Below are 21388 nucleotides of genomic sequence, written 5' to 3' on the forward strand. Positions count from 1 at the left end.
ATCCGGTGAAAAGTGGAGCTGTGACCGCTGCGACAATCAAACGTTGAATCTAACTGATAACTTAAAACGTGTTGCATCTGTAAACAAAGCGCGGAATGATGCGACATGTTGTTTAGGTTGTGCTGGTACAACTAAAATATCGCTGCTGGGGTCTACATGATTACACTCAGACATTTATAATTTCTGTGTGTAAATGCGCAGAAATGATCATGTAAATGTTTGTTGTAATAAAACATTTAAATGTGCTGGAGCAGGCTTCTGAAGGAGCAGCCGTGCGCTCACCGCGGGCTCTGATTTCCACTCAAAGCCGTGAAAGCGGACGCGGTGCTCTCAAAACACGACGAGCGGAGGGATATGGAGTCTTAACACATGATGTCGCCGTAAGCCCTTCCTACCTCGCGGCTCACCTTCCACCGACTCGGCGCCGGCGATTTGATTGGTCGGAGCCGCGCGCACCGCCCGCTCCCATTCGCCGAGCTCCCGTCAATCACCGCGCGGTGCCACTCAGGGTAGATTAGGCACCATTTGCCACAACTAAATAGTTACATTGTACATCAAGACAAGTAGGAAGAATTTTTAATTGGTTCCTCGCCGCGCTCGGCGGAGAGTTACACTCCGTCTTTATTAAAACCTTGTGTGCGCTTTGAATGCAGCGAAGTGTGACGCTCGACTCAGCCGTCTCATCAAACAGATGTGGATACGCCGCTCGGGTAAGTCACTCTTCACCAGCTTGAGTCCGCAGTTCACGTTTTTTTTTTTTTTTTTTTTTTTTTTGCCTCTTCCTGTGTTTGGGCAGCTCTGACAGCTGTGTGTCCAGACGCTGTGGCGGTGTGTTGCTGTGGAGGTATTTGCATGTTAGTGTCGGAGTTGATGGCCGGCCCCAGTGCTGTGGCTGGGGGTAACTCTTGAGGAGGCAGTGCACGGTGCTCGCCGTGAAAGCCCCGGTCTCTGTCAGGGGTTCTTGTCAAGGAGACGGCGCTTCGTGTAGTTATCACCAGTGTTACAGTCGGAGCTTTCTCCCCACTGTCTGTTTGCACGTTTCTCTCCCACGGACCTTCTGTAAATAACATGTCGCAGCCGGTGGGTCTGAGCGTGGTGCGTAATAACACTCCATTAGGAGCTGTCAGAAGCGATTTACGACAAGTGTCAGCCGGGTTTTGACGCGATTTCTCTCCATTTCTGCAAATGGATTTCATCTCAGAGAAAGGCAACAAAGGAACGTCCAGTTTATTGGCAACTTTTATTTCGCCATCAATTTCGTTTAGGCCTTAAATGACAGGTTTACGTTGCAGCTGAAAGTGTGCAGATAGAGAGAGAAGAGCGCCGTGTGTGTGCCTCAGGCAAACTGGACTGATTGGTGAAATTGTCTCTCTATAAAAATACACATATATATGGTATATATATAAATATACTGCACGTTGGATGGTTTTCTTCATATCCTTTAATCTGTTGTGTCGGTCGACTAATTTTATGTCTCTTTCATGAGCCCATTTCCGACAATTGTGCTCTCATTGCTGTGCGTAATTGCTTTTCTCCCGGGAGAGTGTGCCATCAAACTTCTAATTTCCTCCTCAAACCCGGAAACCATTTTGCTCGTGGAGGCAGCCCTGTAATGATGATATCAATAAACCCGAATAAAGCTCCTGTCAAGTCAGCTCTGTAATTCTTTATTTTTTTTTTTTATTCTATTGGAATAAGAAATGTTCCCTCTGTCAGTTTTTCCACTTGCAGCACTGGTTTTGGCAGCATCTCAGAGAGGCAGGTGACTGGGATTAGAGGGCAGCAAGACAATGAGAATATGTCTCTGGAGAGAAGTCTCACATGTCAGGAGGCAGGAGGAACTGTTATCTATTACATCATTATGTGGTGCAGCAGAGGGATGTGCTGCGACACGGACAGATGAGTGTTTCAGCAGCGCCTGCAGGTAAAGTCCAGGTTGCCAAAAAGGTGTCACGGGATCCCCGGGGAGACAGTCCAGATAAGGGTGCTGAGCAGTGCTGGTGAGCGTCCCGCAGTCAGAGCAGAGCAGATTAGTGGTTCTTGGTGAGTCTTTGGCAGTAGGACGAGTTCGCCTCAGAGGCTCAGGGTAACCACAGATGGGTGTTTGTCCAGATAAGAAGGGCAATACAGAGATGCAGGAGAGAAGTGGCTGATGGCATGGACGGTGAAAGGGAGAGTCTCCTGTTTGGCAGGATGATTGTGTGGTTTAGGAGAATGCCTTGGATTTGAGTCCATAAAATATACCCTGACACACAGATGAATCCCTCAGATCAGAGGACAACAAAACCTACCTTTTTTTTTTAAATCCATTGAACCATTAACTGAGTAAGATCCAAGATTCCTGTGTGAAAGTAAACCTGTCCAGCCAGGCTGATTCACAAGGTGAAGTGACAAAGTAGAGCTGAGAGGTGAAACCAGGACTGTTTTCTAAACAGTCAGAACTTCCATCCCGTGAAAACTGGACTTTCCAGCATCAGATCTTTTCCTTCTCTCATCCCTCGGCTTTTCTTTGGTTTAAATCTCAAAATCTTCAAGCTGATACCTGCTGCCATTCGAAGCTCTTTAGTACAGTAAAAATCCCACCAAACAGGCAGAATAAATATCCAGGCTGTATGATTACAGAGTTGGTCGTGTGAAGATAGAAACACTGTGAAGTGACGATATAACACTATATCTGTTAAATTTGGGTTTGGAGCTTTCAGAAAAATCCCAGATGCTGATGTGAACACTGTTGTTAGAAGCTCATAGTGACAGCATGACAGTATGACATGAATGTGGGATTAGGGCGCAGACCATGAACCATGACTCTCTCCTTATTTCCTGTCATCTCTCCACTCACTTTATTTAATAAAGGCATAAAAATGGACCTAAATATTTGAGAGACAGGAGACAGGAGGTTTCTGTCAGCCCTTCATTCTTCTTTTTTTGTCTGAGCACAATCAGGGGTTTTGCTGACAAACAAAAATAAACACTCAGTTGTTTTTGATGTTGTGAAGATGTCAGAGGTGATGGGAGCCCACCCATCTCTGGCTGTTGAACTGTTGTTGCTCCTGGAGGATGAAAGAAATGTTGATGATGCACTTTAGTTAAGATATTTTACCTCTTTTCACATTACATCGATGCAGCAGAGTCTCTCTGTCTCTCTCTCTCGTCTCTCGAGGACTCTCCCTTCACTCATGTGTTCACCTAGCAACACATAAATTGAACAAAATATTGTAACTGGACTTGTTCAGTGAAAAGGGGCTTAAGCTCCAGATAACTTATGGGCTCAGCTCCAGTAATGGGCTTTTGTATCCCTGAGAAGCGTGACTGCAGCCGGGGCTGTACGCCGCTCTCATCAGCAGAGTAAAGCTCCGTGCCAGGACAAAACTTAAGGAGACAGTCTTTATAGTGAAAATCATGGAATTAATTCTGCTGAACATCCGTCCAAATTCACAGAGTCAGACATGAGGTTTGTGAAGAAACACGACAGGGTTTTTGGTTTTCCTCGCCGAGGCTCAGCCATGTGCTCCATCGTGTGCTCTGCTGGCTACAGTCAAAACACAGTGGGGGGAAAAAAACCAACTCCCCCGCCTCCCCCCTCCTCGCTTCTGCTAATTTGAGGAAGTACAATCATTCTCTCCTGCTGCAGCTTCCTGCTGAATTGCAAACAGAGGCAGTGAGTCGTCATGCTCTCCAGACATTACAGAGCGTGTCAGTGTCTGTCAGAGGCCGATGGAGTGGCAGAGGGAGCCTGAGTGCACAGCCGTGTCGTTTCTTATGTGTAACAGCACAGACAAGTTCGGTGTGTGTGTTTTAGCATGTGAGCCCAGATGTACTAACAATCGTGTTGAGGCTACAGCTACCACTTATTATCATTATCAGTTTATCTGCCGATTATTTTTCTCATTAAACTGACTGATCATTTTCCTGTGCAATGACAAAAGGCTGTGAAACCTGAGCCCATGGTGACAGCGTCACGTCTTGGTTTGTCTGGCCAGCTGTGGAAAGGCCATATTTATTTCATTTACTGTTATATATGACGGAGGAAAACTGCAGATCCTCTCACCGGAGAAGCTGGAAACAGTGAATGTTTGATAGATTCATTTGATAAATGAAATTCTTCCTTGAATATCAAAACAGCTGCGAGTTAATGTTCAGTCAGATGACTTTAAAGCTCATCTCGTATATCATTCACTGACTTTGACTTTGGTTATTGTAGACTTCCTCAAAGTGCTCGTAAAAAAAAAAAAGAGAAAGGTCATGTGGTATGACTGAAAGCTCCAGAACAGCTACTAATGGACCTTCTGGTGAAGTTCAGGTAGTCGTTTCCATAGAAAGCAAACTAAATCTAAACAGAATGGATAAGAAAAGAATTGAAATACGGTTGGCAGATTTGAGGCTGATTTCAGATTTGATTAGCCCCGAGATGATTGTGAGCTGATCGATGGAAAATTAATCCACAAAATCTTTGGTTACCAGTTATTTGATTAAGTAATGGATCAGGGAAGAGTGCCAAACATTCAGTGGGTCCAGCTTCTCAAGTGTGAGCATTTAAACTCACCTTGATGTCACCTTGGACTTTAAGAACACGTGATAGCCATTTTTCAAATCAAATCATCAGCAGATTAATTGATGATGAAATAAAACCATTACAGTGCTCGAGTCCTAGATTTGACAAAACGCTATCAAATCCCAGCTCGACATACGGGTGTTGTTACAGTGAAGACACTGGAGTGGAGATGGTCTGTGGAGAGCTGAATAAGGTCAAACCAAACATTAGAGTTAAACTAAAGAGCAAGTGAGCAGCAGCGCATTAATTTCCTGACAGATTTCCATTAGCTCTCTATTAGTCAGGGCCCTCCAACGTTTCACAGTGGAACCCAGGACTTTGGCGGACACTGTAATTTTAACTGGGGTCTAATTTTCACTAATCAATGTGTTTGTTGGCCAGGCTGAGTATTGATGGGCTTTAATCACTGCTGAGGCCGAGGCAGCATCAGCTAGTGAGAGCAGAAAATAACATCAGCAGCCTGTGGACGCTAAAGGTTTGTTTTATATTCCAACACCGAGCAAACTGGACGGAGAGGAGAGAGGACAGCCGGAGAGTTTCGGTGCTGGATAGATGTGAGCTGTGCCACTGCAGCCTCCGTGTTGTGGAGGGCGAATCTCCTGCCACCTCTTTGATTTGGCTGTTTATCTTTTCAACTCAGCCTTGTACAATAGCACAGCCTCAGTGCTGGACATGTGTTTTCCGTGTGCTCGCCTGCAGCTGACCCGTGCTCACGTCCCACGACGGCTGAAAAACCTTTCTAGTGAGGCCGGTTAGACGAGCATGCCCCCGTCACTGCTGTCAAACTGAAAGCCTCGCACCACAAGCCGAGCTCCTTTTGAAACGGACGGAGCATTTCGGCAGAAAGGAGCAATTACTACCTGCTCTGTTCGTGTTGCTTTCATGGCCTCTTTTGTGTGTTGATTCCAAGGCAGATTTTGTCCACGGCTGTTCCCACGCTGAGCGAGGAGAACAGGAAGAACTCAGCCACACAGCAGGCCTCTGCCTTCTGCTATTATGGCTATGATTCAATCATCACGGGGCAGCGCTTTACCCCGGCACATTGAAAGAGGGAAAGAAATGTCCTCACTCCCTCTCTGTTAATGGAACTTAAAGCCAAAGGTGTTTTTGTACAAAGAGGAGACCGTCAGCCACTTAATGTGGGAAGTAGCAGCAGCAAGCCTCACCTCACAATCCACTCTCCCCCTACTGCGATTTCAAAATGGCCTCCCTTCTGTGCTTGCAGCCAGAAAAGCACCACGCAGGGTGGAGGAACCAGACCGGGTGAGATTTGCCTCTCCTGATGCTGCTGATCGCACCGACTGTTTGTTTTCTTTGGCCTGAGCTGGAGTGGAGAAGTTCATGATGCCACAGTTTTGGGTTAGATTTATTTTCAGTTTCACATCCCCAAATTAGAAGCAAAGCATCGTCACTGGAGTGACTGTATAGATCACATAGCTTCGTATATCTCTGTCTGGTTTTCAGTTTGATTAATTATTTGACAAAATCAGATTTTATGGAGGCTGAGAAAACTCAGCTAATGAAGGCTGGAATCACTGGAACGACTAAGTAAGCAGACTTTGTGAGAAGAGTTTTTTGTTTTTTTTGTTTTTTTTACTGTTTCCAAGGTCGAGAATGAACCCTCAAGCTCATTTGACTAATTGTTTGGATAATAGGCCTTTATCAAATAAAGGTAACAAACATGTGCAGCCTCCAGTTTCTGCATTATGGGCTGAATCCCTTTGGATTTTTTAACTCATATAAAACGTTGCATACATTATAGCAGTCACTTGTTTTCAGACTGATTTATATATCGAGTAATGAAAATAAGAATCTGTGGAACAGCATGAATCTGCGGACGTAATTGTTTTTAGCGACGACACACTCACCAAACAGGAGCTAATGTCGCTAATTGTTGGACAAATGTTGATAACAAAATGTTTTCACTCTGAGCACACTCTTCGTAAAGTTTCATCTTGCCAGGCTAGAAAGTCTGGCGATTTGAGAAAACAGGGCGAGCTGTAATGTGTCTGATTGCTGTGTTTTTGGCTGAGCGCGACGCTGCTTTGCTCTGCTGTAATTCACCAGCTTTTATTTTCACACCAGCTGGGAACACTTGTAGAAAAAAACCACTCAGTCTGAGCATCTGTCCCGTCCAGTCTGTGGTGTGTGCTCGGTCCATTTTTCTGTGCGCGGCTTTCAAAACCTGCTTTACTACATGTCAGTATCCACCTGGGTCTGCCATGAAAGTGCACGGCACAGCATATTAGTGAAGCCCCATGCTTTGGGGTTGTGTCCTGTAGTTGTTAAATGTGCGTTCATTCTTTTTGAAGCACATTGGTTGGAATAAGATGGGTCGTATCATTTTGGATCCAAGTCCAAATGCTAAACGTTTTCCTGGTTCCGAGTCCTCATGTTTTTGCTGATGTGCCTTTGTTGTCCATGTCAGTAAATGGAATTTATATTTTTGCTTTTTAAATGTAAAAAACAGTCAGTTTGAAGGCAGCCTGGTCTCTTTTTTTTACAATTTGATGGCATTTCATATATTTTTAAAATAATCTTTAGGTTAATTGATAATGAAAATAATCATTAGTTACAGCCTAAAAGTGATTCTTGGGCCATTCTGTCATTGTAGCCTGGTTGGAGGTATTTGCCAACATGGCGTCTCTGCTCTGACCCTCGGGGCTGGAGTGAAGGATTAGGGTCCAGAGAGGCCATGGCTGCAAGGCAACAAACCGCCTTACTTACACAGGACTAATCCCTGTCCTCCAGCAAGCTCTTAATTGAGCCATCATCAGCTGCTGATCTACGGGTTAAACATCAATTAAGGTAATGAGCAGAAAGAGGGGAGGGAAGAAGGAGGAAGGGGGGTCTTCAGATCAGGGGCCAGGGAGGTGATGCAGGCCCACCCTGAGGAGGAGGAGGGGGAGGAGGGGGAGGAGGGGGAGGAGGAGGAGGACTGAAAAGTGTGTTTTTCTGTGAAGTGGTAGCTTAGTGAGCGGAGTGATTTTTGAGCCATGGAGTGTTGATTATGGCGGTGCAGGACGGAGGCTACTTCAAACAGCCTGATGGTGGTTTGTTGTTGGTTTAGCTGTGTTGGTTTTGGACAGGCTGCAGTCTGGGTGAGCTCCTCAGCTGCTGCTGGACACTCAGGAGGATGGCTGAGTGATTTTTTTTTCAGAGACAAATCAAATTTTCAGCTGATGTAGAACCTTTACAGGAATTACGAGTCCTGTTCTGTCTCCTTTTGGATGTTGTTGTTGTATCATCAGAGAAATTTAGAACGTAGTGAAATCTGTGTTTTTCATGTAAATAAATCAAGTGAAATTGCACCAAGCTGAATAAGTGATTAATTGTTTAGTCGCCAACTTGTTCAGTTAAAAGTGATATAAAACAGAGAAAAGTATGAACATGATTATTTACCAGTATTTTCTGATATGACCGGCAGTACTGTCATATCATTATCAATACTCTCAGAGGTTTATTGTTATTTGTCCTGAAATCCTTTCTGTAAACATTTGGTCTGATAGTTTTGGGGGTTTTTTGTGTTCTGTGTCTCTGGTTTATTTGATGGTATTTTTGGTTTGTGGTTGATGAGACAAAGAAAAAAAAAAAAAGAGCGCCAAATACGCAAACCTCAACTTCATCAAAGGAAAATCCGTCCTTCCCGCCCACACTGTCTGACTGACAGGCGATCTCCAGAAGTGCAGTCACAGCGCTGAGCAGCAGAGGTGAGGGCAGAAATCAAAAAACAGCCTCGTAGATTTCCACTTGAAATTTCATTTTTCATCATATCTAACTTTGCTGTAAGCTTTTGTGGAAATTAATAATTAATTCCTAAAAGCCTTTTGTGCAAACAAATCACATTTGACTGTGAGGAGAGATGTGTTTTAGAATGTCATCTGTCCCCTGAGAGTGTTTCTGAGTTGGTTTATTTAACTAACAGTGAGTGAGGGTCGGAAAGGGAATCGTCAGGCAGCCCCAGGTATGCTTTTGTCGTGACGACAGAAGCTACCATTCGATAGTATTCCACTTTCTAATTATTTCAGATGATCATTAGAGAAGCTCCTTTGGGTTTTCATGCTGCAATATACTGCAATTTGTCTTTCTGCTTGTCTTCACTCGACTGGTGAATTCAGAGATGCTGGTGTATCAGCATCAAAGGGGTCAGTAAAATGTCAAACATGTCTGCACATATCCATTTGGAACACTTTGCTCTGTTAAATTCATCATTCAATATTTAACAAACAGATGATTCAATCTTTAAATACATAAGTATTTTATAAGCAGAGCTCTTAAGATGACTCACAGGTTCAATAGAATCCCCAAAATGTGCTTCACTTTCACATCAGCCGTCATTTTTTTCATTGCTCATCATCGAGTCGTTCAGAGAGCAGCCACAGATCACTTTGGACTCAGACTTTGAAGTTGCGGTACTGAATGAAAAACTGCTTGTCAATTATAGATGGAATTTTTCTCCAGAAATAAATTTGATGGAGATGTTTGTCCCGACCAATTGTAAAAGCTCTGACTTTAGTCCCTGGGTCAAAGTTCCTGCTTAAATTAAAATTAAACAGCTGTACCAGAACACACTACATTAAACAGACTGAAACTGGTAAACGTTTTGATATAAATCATGGATATTTGATCAGTGAATAAGTAAATGAGATTGTGATATGACCCGAAATTCAATGCCAAGCTCTGGTATTTATCACATTCAGTAATTGGTGCTGAAAAGTATCGATACCCAGCAAAATATCTCCCAACAAAATCAGTATTAAAACCCGGGGGGAGGGGGGATTATTAGCCCTTAGTGGCGTGTGCCCTTTCCAACAATCATTCCCACACACATCACAGATGCGCAGCATAAATAATCTGTTGGTTCTGTTGTCATGTTGTCGTTTTCCTGTTGAGCAGAGTTTTCAGATGTGTAAATGCAAACAGTTTGGTTCCTGAATTGGTTTCTGATTTCGATCCTGGGACCGCCTGGTCAAAAGGTCATTACCCATTGCCCTTTTAAGTGGAGGCAGAAGTACCTTTAACCTCTGACTTAGCAGAATAGTGTGTTCAGAAACCGGGAGTCAGGCCTGATGTATTTGGCTAAATCGATGGGAAACATCAGGAAGTTGTGTTGCTATGAAAACGGCCTGACATATTGTGGCTTTCTGGACGAGCGGCGACTGCTGGAGCTTTCAGCTCGAGTGGCACTCACAGACTCACAATCCCAGATTCCTGTTTGGTGGAGTTTGCTCTGGCCATCGACTGTCACCACAGCCTAAATTATAATCAGCCCTCTGTGGTTTACCACAGACCTTTCCATTCATCTCCCAGATAAACAGAGAGCAGCAGAGAATTCCTCTGCTCTGTCCTCAGATGATGGATTCTGGGGAAGCAGGGCAGCAGAGTGGCCTGTACCTTTGTAATACAAAAGGTCACGGGACTGTATCTGACTGCCAACGTGCCCTTGAGCTAGATGCTGAGTTCTTACCTGCTTACTCCCACTGAAAAAAAAACCGTACTTCTCTGATTTCAGTCATGATGTAATTATGGGATAATTTCCATTTGGTCCCACAGCTCACCACGTCTGTTCACACTGTTCACTGCAGTGATTCTGTGAAGATCTGTTACATAAAACTTAAACAGAAACGAGAAAAAAACTGGTAAATCCCTACTCAGTTGTTGATTTTTTTTTTTGCTAAAAATATCTTGTTCAGGGCACTAAATTTATCCGGTCCGCCTCGGAAGAAATTGCTGGAAATAACCAGCTTTGGAGCCAAAATGGAAATCTGTGCTGACCTCGTTCTGGCTACGAGGTAGAAACAGATGAGCAAATGAAAACACTGAATGCACGTAACGTTTATTTTGATCAGGGATTATGGAATCTGTAGGAATCTGGCCCGCTCATTACATCTCATCTCTGAGTGTCTGTGCTGTTTTGTCATCTGTCTCTCTTCCCTTTTGCTGCAGCACTTTATCCAGATTAAGTTGTATTTTCCTTCTTTTAATATACTCTTTGCCAAGCAAAGCGTTCATCTGGTGCAAAGCTAGCCAAACGGACATTGTACCGCGCGTGCGGTGGGATCAGAGGCCGGTGGTCCTGGATCAAGACGCAACCTAAGGCATCTATGTAGGTTAAATGCAACTTAAACCCAACACAATTTGTAGGATTAACCTTAAATAACAGGAGCTTGAGTTGGGAGTCGCAGCGCTCGGAGGGCTGCAGCGCGGCACAGAAACCGGGCCTGGTTTGACCTTGACTGGGCCATGGTGTCAAAATCCACTTACATTCTATTTGAATCCATTTAGTTCAGCTTCTGGCAACCTTCAGCAATATGGCCTTTTATTTAAAAGTCTATTACGTTCTCAGTGGTCTTAGAGCTTTTAAAAGAGAGTGAAAGGAAGAAAAGCGATAAACTAAATGAACAGCACTGAAAGTAAAAGCAGAAATGGTCGAATAGAGGTTTTTGAATATTTCTCTAATATAAAAACAGTTTCTGCTGTTTATATGTTACACAGACGTACATTTATACGAACACTTAAACCGTCATATACTGCAAATACATAGACAGTCTACAATACTCAATTGATTTACCGTAGGAAGCCTTTACGCTCTTTCTTCCACACGAAGGTCAGAGGTCAAGGTCATCTTAGCTTTGCTGAGAGGAGAAGGTCAGAGGGGTTTAGTGTTTTGCTTAAGGGCAATGAAGAAGGACAGATGCTCGTCAACATGGGACTTCAGGCTGATGCTGTTAAACTTGCGTCCTGCTGCTGTTTGATAGAAATACTGAACCTGTCCTTTTTATAACATTGTCATGGCAGCGACCTTTTTATCACATGTATGTGAAACATTTTGTAACCGCAAATTCAATATTTCATAACGCAGCTGGAATTGAAGGTTACTTACTTTGGCAGAGATCCAGTAAGAGCAGCGCAAAGCGGGAGGATTATTGAGAATCAGAATCAACAACGGGCAGCAATCGGCAGCATTATATTCAGCTTGGATTAAGGCTTCTCTGTCCAATGACTCAAGCTGCAGTCTCTGCTGTGCACACTGAGGGTTCACTGGAGGTCTATCTGATATTGTTGCCAAGGAGCTCTGAGAACAATGCCTCACAAAAGATTATAAAGGAGCAAGTGAGCAGAAAAAAAAAGAAGTTGGGAGAAGGATCAAGAAACGCTGAACACCTACAAGACTGGAAGAAGCTACAAGAGATATGAGCTACAGATAGATACAGTAGGAGAGAGGTTGTTTTTCCTCTGAAATGCCATACATCTGTTTTAGAAAGTGTTGCTACCTCAGATGCATCATCCATTGTTCAGAAAACACTGATCATCCTGCCTCCAGAAGCAGAAATGTTTCATAATCACAGCTTTTTTCCTGACTCAAAACCTCCACAGTAACATGTACTGTAAGTTTCATTTGCCAGATGTTGTTTTGTTAGAAGGTGCCAAAATTTTCGAAAGGTGGTGAACCCTCCAGAAGGCCAGAAGGCAGAAGAAATGCAGAAAAACAAAGGATGCTCACACTGCTGGCCTTCATCTTAACCTCTAGATTGCTTCTAAAATTTGATTCCTTTTGTATCGCAGTTTATTTGTTGTAGATTTTAACCCCAGTGGCGCTGAAAAGGGCGCATGAGTAATCAAAGGCGTCACTTCACTGCTTGTAGGCTGAATTCGAATATATTTTGGTTTTGGCTGCTCCGCATTCCTTCGTGATTTGCCTGAATCGAGGCGTCTCCCTGAATACCAGCCGATTTGCTTTCTGGCTTTCATTTCTGCCTTGTTTCCTCTTTGCTAACGTTGGCTCAGCCCTACCTGCCTCGGTGCCAAAACGTATGACGATAATCAGATGAATGACGTGAGATTAACTTAGTCACCATGGTGCTGTTTGAGCATTCAGATAAAAGTCTCATGCAGGCTACAGGATCTGTGCCACAGGTCCATGTGGCCCAGATTGGAATTGGAGGGGGGAAAAAAAAAACTGTGACTTCAGTCACCTTTTTTGCCAATCGTACTGAGGAGGAAATAAAGAGTCAGGAGACTTTCAGCTGCAGTGTGAACGCAGCCTGAGAGCTATGCCGCCATACTGACGGGGTTACAGTGGCGTGAGAGCAGGGGCTGCTGGCCAGTGCTCCGGCACAGCTGAAATAGCAAGCGGCAGAGCCAGGAGCTGAAACACTACACCCAGGCTTCTCACACTCCCCCCCCAGCTCTCTCTAAACCCCTCTCTCCCTCTCTCTCTCTCGCCTTCTCACCTCTCTCCCTCACCCTTCCTCACTTTGATCTGAGGTCCTGGTGTTTTCTTGCTCTTCATCATCATCATCATCATCTAGCCTCCATCCATCCCCCTGCTCCCTCTGGTCCTGCCTCCCGTTGAATTCCTCCCACACCTCTCTTCTTCTTCTTCCAGCGGAGCGCGGTGGAGAGGTTACGGCCTCATTTGAATATTTGAATGTATATCAACCTCCTCCTCGCTGGGGCGTGGCGTCGTTTTACGGTCGCACAGCTGTGGTGGTGTTATGGGACCATCTGCGCAGGGATCATTAAGTTAGCTAGAAGCTAACATGGGGATAGAGATGAAGGGGTGGGGGGGCTTCAGGAGTGAGCTTATTCCTTTTCATTCTTCCTCTGTTGTAGAATAGCTCTTACCCAGATTTGGGAACGGTTCCAGGGTGGGAGAAAGAAGAAAAAGAAGCAGAGGGAGGAGCAGCGGGAAAAATCCCCTCTCCACCGTTCCAAACTCACACACTTCATTATGCTTGTGTATTTGCGTGTGATGTTGCAGTGACTCCAGGCGTGTGTATGTGTGTTCAAGCATGAACACATGCACTGTATCTGTTCATGTGTGCAAGTGTTGTTGAGGTGGAGGTTGTTTGTGCTTTAATTGTGCTGGTTTACCTGTGTAAAGGTGATTTTAATTTGGTTGTAACAGAGTTTTACAGTGAAAATGCAAACATTTATAAAGTCATTGCAAAGCCCAAACTTTAGGGCTTGGCATCATTTGAAACTCAGGCATCGTATTCGTTCTAATGCCTGAGTTTCAGCACTAAAACCAAACTGATATTTTTGTCATTACCTCACTGTAAAGAATAGAAACATACCTTAAAATAAAACAGCTTCACAAGAACTTTGATGATGTAAACTGCTGTTTGAAGAGAGAAAATTTAAATGATTGGTTTAACATTGTGAAAAACTTTCATATTCATTTTCTTGCAAAGACTTTGATGAAAAGATTGATATCATATCTGCAGGTAAACGTTAAGCTGAAGCCAGGAGCCAGCTTAGCTTAGCTTAGCTTAGCTTAGCTTAGCTTAGCATAAAGACTGCATGCAGGTGTGAAGGTTTTGGATGTGAGGGATTTAACGTATTGTTGGGTAAATGCAGTGGCTGCGTGTTGTATGTCCTGTTGTAACGCTGCTCAGGAGGCGGCTGTTGGCTTTGTGTTGCTGTAACAGCTCTTTCACACAGAGGAAGGGTTACGTGTTTTGGGCCTGGGGCATCTTTCCTTCAGGCCTTTTTGCCATGGAAATAGTATTTTCCTTTCTTCTGGAGCCGTTAAAAAGGTTTTACAAGTCGTTAAATTTCTGCTCAGAAAGTGTGCAGATACCCTGACGGCTCTTTAAAGTGCTGCTGAAATCCGTCTCTTTGCTCTGATGTGCAAACCCAGCTCACTGCGTCAGCGAGGAGTGTTTTCGCGGGCAAAAGCACAGCCGTGCTTTCAGTCGATAGAGAGTGTACTTGTTTTCTGGCGGGCCGTGTCAGCGCAGGCATTAGATAACGTTTTATTTGATGGTGTTCAATGGCTGACTCGTCCTCACCTCTCGCCCAGGCCTCTCCTGCTCTCCAGCCCACACGAGCTCCCATGTAAAACCAAAACGCACACAGACGTCCACCCACTGACTCATGTACACACACATATACACACTCTCATAAACACACACACACACACACTCCCGCTCTCTCTCTCTCTGCATCCTTTCTCTGGAGGATTCTGGCAGTTGTTTATGTTATTGAACTGGTTATCACATTACAGCTGGAACACCACCAGGCTCAGAGAGAGAGAGAGAGTCCTCCTGCTTTCTCAAGAAAGGAAATAAAGGCAAAGGGAGTGCAAGGAAAAACAAGAGCAGAAGGAGGACGAGATAAGAATATGCCAAAATGTTTTTGTGCTGCATTGATCAACATCATTAGGCTTCTTTATTTAACATTAGAAAACTGAGTCTGATCTTTACAGAGCAGTTTTAACTGTATGTATCAGAGCTTTGCCAATAATTTCCCCACACTAAATAACAAAATAGATTGTTTGATATTGCTTTTCCAAAAATAGCAGCATTTTCTGATCTGGCAGAAAGAATTTGTTTATCAGTGCTTTCCAAAACCCTGTGGTTACTTTAGCTGTATGGTTATGGTAAGGGAAGTATCGTAGTCATGGTGAAAAGAAACCAATGCTGGCTCTCGGTAGGAAGCGGGATGTGAAGCAGGGTCTCTGGCGTGAACGTCACTGTCTGCGTTTGAAGAGGTTGTGGCACTAAAACCGTGTCAGAAAAATGTAAACACAGTGTGTAAAGTGCGTGAACAGATGATTAATGCTGCCATTCTTTTTCTGGTTAGCACGGTGTGTGCAGTTGTTTGAAAAGAGGTTGGTCTAAGTCTTTTTTTACGTTGTAGACGAGATGAAAGGACGAAGTTTCATAGCAAAATAAAGAAGCTTCACTTAAACTCAGGAATCTGCTGCAAAGAACATTATGTTGGTTTGAAATTCTCCAAACAAATGAAAATTTGAAACCACAGTTGGGTGACAAACAACACATACTGTTGTTTAATTTGGAGAACTTGATGTAATACAGCCTCAAACATTCCCCACAGAGTTGAATCAAAATCCCTCCTACACAGTCTTAAGCCTGACATTCACCACAGTTGTACTGTAACGTTTACTAATTGTTGCACCATCTTGTACCATTTGGTGGATTTGTGTTGTACAGGTGTTTGTGTTTTTGTGTCCACTCTGTGTTGTGGAGGAGTTAAACAGAAAATATAACCTCTAACTCTCACAGCGTTGTACCTGAGCTCTGTGCTTATAGCCAGAGCACAATGGTTCAGCCTTCCTCTGTGTGTTCTGCCTGTTGAGTTACACTACCAAATGGAAATGAATGTTGATAAATCATTTCCTTTGTCACAGTAGGCAGCCGGTTAGTGGCACCCTGTGAATGATGAGTAAAGAGAAGAAGAAAACAGGTTTGGTGGTAAAAAGTCGGCACTAGAAGTTATGGAAACTTCTTTTTTGCTCTGTTTTGCACACCCAGCAAGAATACATAATCCAGAGATGTGTTTTTTTTTTTCTTTCCTCTCACCCCATGGTTTTCTCATCCAATCCAAAGAAGTGCTGCGCTTTCAAATCCCCTCTCTTCTTCTCAGCTTTGCTCCTTTTTTACAAACCGATAGTCGTCGTCCTAAATATCCCGCCTGCGCTTCGCCACAATTCACTTCGCAGGAAACTCTGTCTGACAAAAGCGTTCGGAGAATGTTCACGAGGGGTGGAAGCTACAAGTTCCTGAATAAGATTTCAGTGACGGAGCCTTTTAGTCTCCATCAAAGGAGGCATCTCGCTGTGTTGCTGCAGAATCTGAATGCCAGAAAGTTTTACTCTCAACAGTCGAGGAAACATTAATACCCTGTGATAATAACACAAGTTGACTTAGAGCTCGATTATTCCCTGACTCAAGCGTGACCCCAGGATTATGAGAGCCACATCATATGGTCAAACTGTCATTATGATTGTACACAGCGGTGATTGAAGTGAAAACCTCGGTATTGTGGGTTAAAATGATTATGGATTAACATGACAGCGTGGTTTTCTCCTTGCCGTAAAGCCGCCACCGGCTCCATTGAAGCAAAGCAAAGGAGCTTAGTGCTTTTAGCCCATAGTTCTGGTCTATGGTAGCATCTGTTGTTACAGTCGGACATAGCATACACACTCCTGAGCCACTGCAACACATGCTGGAGGGTCATAGCCCTGTTTTAATGCACTGAGTGTGCGTGTGTGAGTAGGTGGGTGATACAGTATGAAGGAAGGCTTTTCACAGAGGACAATTCCTCTGGAGTCACAACAGGTGTGTGTGTGCGTGTGTGTGTGTGGGGCTGAGGAGAATTATGAGCTGGGCACTAAAAGGAGGAGGGGGGTTAGAGGGCTTATGAAGGGTCCCCTCTGCCCCACCTGTAGCCTGTCAGCTGTTGTAAGCCTGTTAAAACGTCAGCTGTTTCTGAGGAGAAGTGTGTGTGTGTGTGCGAGGGGCGAGGGTGTGTATTAGTCAATGTCAGGGAGCTCGTCGAGGTTGGGGGGAGGGGGGGAGGGCTGGCTCCGTGTGGCCCTCGCCGCCCCATTGCACATCAAACGCCTCGTCGCCTTTGGGGATTTGTTTGTGCACAACACTGCAGCTCGTGCCGGCGTTGAGCAGCACCACAGTCTGGTCCTGCTTTGCCTCTTTCCTGCTCGTGAAGTCTGCGTCAAACAGCTTCGGTTTAAAAAGTCTGACCCACCAGACAAAAAAAGACAGAACCTGTCAAATCTCAAAACCAGTGTCAGAATTTTAGCTTTTAGCTTAACTGTAAGTTTGATGTCTTAAAAGAGTTTGGTATCACTTAAATGTTCTGGGCTATCTGAGTCTGTACCTTTGAGGGCATGTTATTCTATGAAACCTGAAACATTTCCTCATTCAACAGAAAAGGTAAACTTCTAAAAAGCATCTGTTTTTAATGTTTTTGTAACACGAAGCAGCTGCGCAACAACTTTGCCAAAACAGAATTCAGTCAAAAATGATGAAAATCACGATTTAAGTCAGAAAATATCTGATCAAAGGCAAAGTAAACAAGACCAAGCTTTCACTTGACAGTTTTCAGTATTTGGTGCAAAGGAAACGTTCTGGTTGTTGCACCAGAAAGGTTTCTTGTTTCTGGAAACAAGAACAAACAGCTGGATATTTTGGACATTTGCAGATCTGGTGAGGAAAATGTGAGTCGTGGCACCACCTCTGTCAACAAGTTGACTGCACTGTGACTCAGTTGGAGACTTGGTGGACTCCTTGATGCCATTTTTTGTGTTTTCAGCTGTTTGTGTACTGTTGTCTCGAGCCAGACTGACCATTATCAGCTCATTTCCAGTCTTTCTTCCTGTTCTACACATTATTTTATACATGGGCTGCAGCTAATCATTATTTTCATTATTGAATAATCTAAAATAACTAAGTAAAAAAACTATCAGATAAAACTGTGGCATCCAAAACCCAAGAGGGGCACCTCCTTTTTTTTTCCCAACAGTCCCAAACCCAAATAAATTCAATTTACTCTCATATAGACAAAGAAAAGTAGACAATCCTCACATTGAACAAACTAGAAACAGGGCATGTGAAGTATCTTTGCTTAAAAATGACAGAAAGATTTCGGCGTCCATTTAAACTGAAGTGGACTGCAGCTTCTCTGGCTCTAAAATGAATCAGTGTCTCCTTGTGACCCTTGATGGTTATGGTCGGCTCAAAACATGACTTATGAGCAGCCAGAGTTATTTTTCCTTCTCGGGTTGTTTCATCTGAAGAGGTTATAGAAGAATAAAGAGATGAAAATACTCTTACTCTGACTTTCACAAGAAAAAAAGAAAAAAAAACATGATTTTCTGTAACAGAAACACTTTTTTTCTGTCTTTTCCCTTAAATCATCTTCTGACCCGTCTGAACTTTCATCTAGAGGCTTGATGGGGGCTCCTGAACCCCGGGTTGGGAACCACTGGTATAACAGGACACCTCAAACATGGCTCTGGTCAACAGTTGAACCACGGTTCTGAACCAGAAGTCGCAGTGTATGAAACTGCAGGTAACCATAGCAACAGAGCTCCTGCTGAATGCCACGCTGAAAGTTGACTGTCTGTGGTGAAATGAGTCTGTTGAGAGGCGAAACTGACAACAAACAATTTTTCAAAACCGAGTGAAAGCTTGAGAACAGCTCCACTCTTTTTCCTGCGATATGCAGCTGATATGGCACCAAACTACTTCTTCTTCTTCTTCTCTCTGAACAAACAAATCAGTCGGTCAGAATTTTTCGAATATTAAATGTTATCAAACCCAAGCAGCCGTACTATGAAGCAGGGTTTTTCATGGGTGTGGCTGTGTGAGAAGGTGACGCCCCCATTTATTAATCCCGCCCCGTTAAGCTCTGATTGGTCACCAGCTGTTAAATCTGCCAGATGATGAATCAGTCATTATCTCACTGCAGATATTCTGGTATAGGTGTACAGTATATGTCGGTCGATTAGTTACAAGAAATTACCGTACATTAATTCCAGGTAATTTGGAAACAGTTGCACACGGTTATATAATTTGTTCACTGGGGGGCACTGTCAAGTTCATTTGTCAACCGTAACACTTTCCGCTCAATACGTCACATGATCAAGAAAAAATAAAGAAATAAAGGAAAGTCAAATCTGAATGAAGATTGGTTGTTTATGTATAAATTATGTGAAATTGCTATCGACCTTTGTGTCTTATTGGATTTTTTTGTGTTGCTGGGCAAATCTGAGATTCAGAGGTCTGGAACCAGGTTAATTTGAAATCAAGGACTGCTTCATCTCATCACAGAAAAAAAATGAACAAGTCAGTGAATCTAACCAGACATTAAACACATTTCAGTCTGCACCAAACAAGGCCGGACACGTTTGATTCCAGACGTCTGCTCTTAATTTTCTGGACGTAAGCTAAATATCTGCCGTCTCTCTACTCTCCAGTCGGTCATGCTGGCGTGGGAGTCACAGGTGTTGAGTGATTTATGGCTTTAATTTACTTGATATATTAAAATATAATACAGCAACAAGCATAGAGCATTAATTAGGATACTACAGTGAGTTCCTGTTTCCCGTAAGTCGCTTGGCAGGGAGACAGAAAGAGCTTACAACTACACTTAACACATCAAAATAGAATACTGTGCACTGGGAGGTGTGTACTGAGTTTAAAGACTGTTGTTTTCTTTATCATGATATAGAGAAATCAATGCGAGTTTATTGATTTCACCTTAAAATAGCTGTAAGTCATAAAGTAGAGGAATAGTAGAACAGCTTCAATGAGTATTTTGAGATGTACGAGACAATGATTCAGCTAAAATAAGCTGTAAATGTGCACCTGGACATTAATAATATGTCCCTGAAACTGTCCCTGTGTCCGAGTGGACGGTGATGGCCTGGAAGAGCAGAAGGCTTGTCCTTGCAGGGACAGGCTTTAGGAGGGGTTGGAGCCCTTGTGGTGGCAGCTGAGTGAGGCAGACAGTTGAAGGGAACAGGTTGCTGCGTCTGTTAGGGCTTGTCTTGCTGCTCTTGACCTTTAACCTTTAGCTGTGACAGCTCCGGGGGCTGGGAGATACCAAATTTCCCCAGTTTGGGAGAGCCAGGCTGGGCCAGATGAGACACAGAGACGCATGACGCTGGTTAAATCATATAATATAAATCATACTGTAATGTTTAAATGAACCTGCCATGTTCTGTCAGATCTTCCTCATTAGGCTTATTTAATTAGCATTTTTACATGGGCTTTGCTAAATGAAGTAAAACCATACCAAGGTAATAGAAGCTTTTCCCATGACAATCAATAGACTAAATTATTAATCAATGCATTGAGAAACTAGCTGTCACATAAATGGATAATGAAACTACTTGTTAGTATCAGCCTTAGTTAACATTGCTGTGGGCCTGTTCTGAGAACATTAGAACGGGTCCAGAGAACATTTAGGTGTTCTCACATACTTTCCCTCTGGGTAACGTCAGGGTTAATCTCAGAATGTGGCTCCAGCAAACAGAAGTGTCCACGAATGAAGAGGCTGTGGTTTCACCTCATTTGCCCAAACTGGATTTTGAAGTCAGATGTGGAGAGGATGTGATGATGAACGGATACTTCTCATGAAAACTGTATCCTGAAAACATTAGCATTGTCCAGCTCTGTCCTTCCAAACTTTAGATCTTTTGACCATTCCGATGTTTTGGTAAGAGGATTTCAGGTTAGTGAAGTGAAGGATTTTACTTCTTGTTGCCATTTGAAATCGTCAGCATGCAGAACAGAGACTCAGAGCATAGAGTCACAGTTTTTTTTTTACACCCAAAATGACAAGTTTGTAGCAGAACATAATGTGAATGAAGTGAAGCCTGGACGTCGGACGCTGTATTTTGAGAGAACGTTCTTCTTCCCTCAGAGTAAACAAACACGATGCAGAGTTTCTGGTTTAGATCTGGATCCTGATCAGTTTAGTTTGTAGATGAAGAATAGCCACACTGCTCGTATGTGTCAGGTACCTGCTGTGTGACAGAGTGCCTCTGCTCTTCTTCCTTAAAGGTAATAGATTTATTTCAGAAAAGCGTATAAATTCTTTTATGATCTAAGTGTAGGTGGTTTTATTTCGGGCAGGTTGGCCCGCCGCACTGTACAACACTGCAGCCTGTGTTGATATTGGATCATAATGTTGTCTTTGATGGCGCAGACGTAAGTGGAAGCCCATTGGTGAAAATGGGCTGTGAATTGGTTTGATCCACTGAAGGCGCTTTGGGACAGCTGTTATCACAGAGGACTGGAACGGTTCGAAATCACCAGACATCTAACGTGAGCTACAAGTAAAACATGAACTGTATCACTGTTCCAGCATTGTGGTGCTACAGTTACGCCGTGAAAGTGTTGATGAGCGAGAAGCCTGGGCAGGTTTAAACAACACAGATTTGCTCTGGATGCTGGAACAGAAAATGAGAGAATTCATCTTGTGAGCTTTATTATGCTGCGAGATTTGTCAGGAGTGTGACAAAAATGCGGAGAATTCCTCAGTAATGTAGGTCACACA

The 21388-nt window shown here is 43.5% G+C and overlaps 1 protein-coding gene across 9 annotated transcripts in view; it reads left to right on the forward strand.

The window, feature by feature from the left end:
• Nucleotides 1-534: 534 nt before the first annotated feature.
• Nucleotides 535-21388, forward strand: part of mef2d (myocyte enhancer factor 2d) — an 89389-nt gene continuing 68535 nt past the window's right edge. For all 9 annotated transcript variants that reach the window (XM_041043688.1, XM_041043696.1, XM_041043691.1 and 6 more), the window contains exon 1: nt 535-710. The gene's annotated coding sequence lies outside the window, so the exon portion shown is untranslated. The remainder of the gene's footprint in view (nt 711-21388) is intronic.

Source organism: Toxotes jaculatrix, chromosome 8 (assembly GCF_017976425.1).
Source record: "Toxotes jaculatrix isolate fToxJac2 chromosome 8, fToxJac2.pri, whole genome shotgun sequence".
NCBI classification, from domain to species: domain Eukaryota; kingdom Metazoa; phylum Chordata; class Actinopteri; family Toxotidae; genus Toxotes; species Toxotes jaculatrix.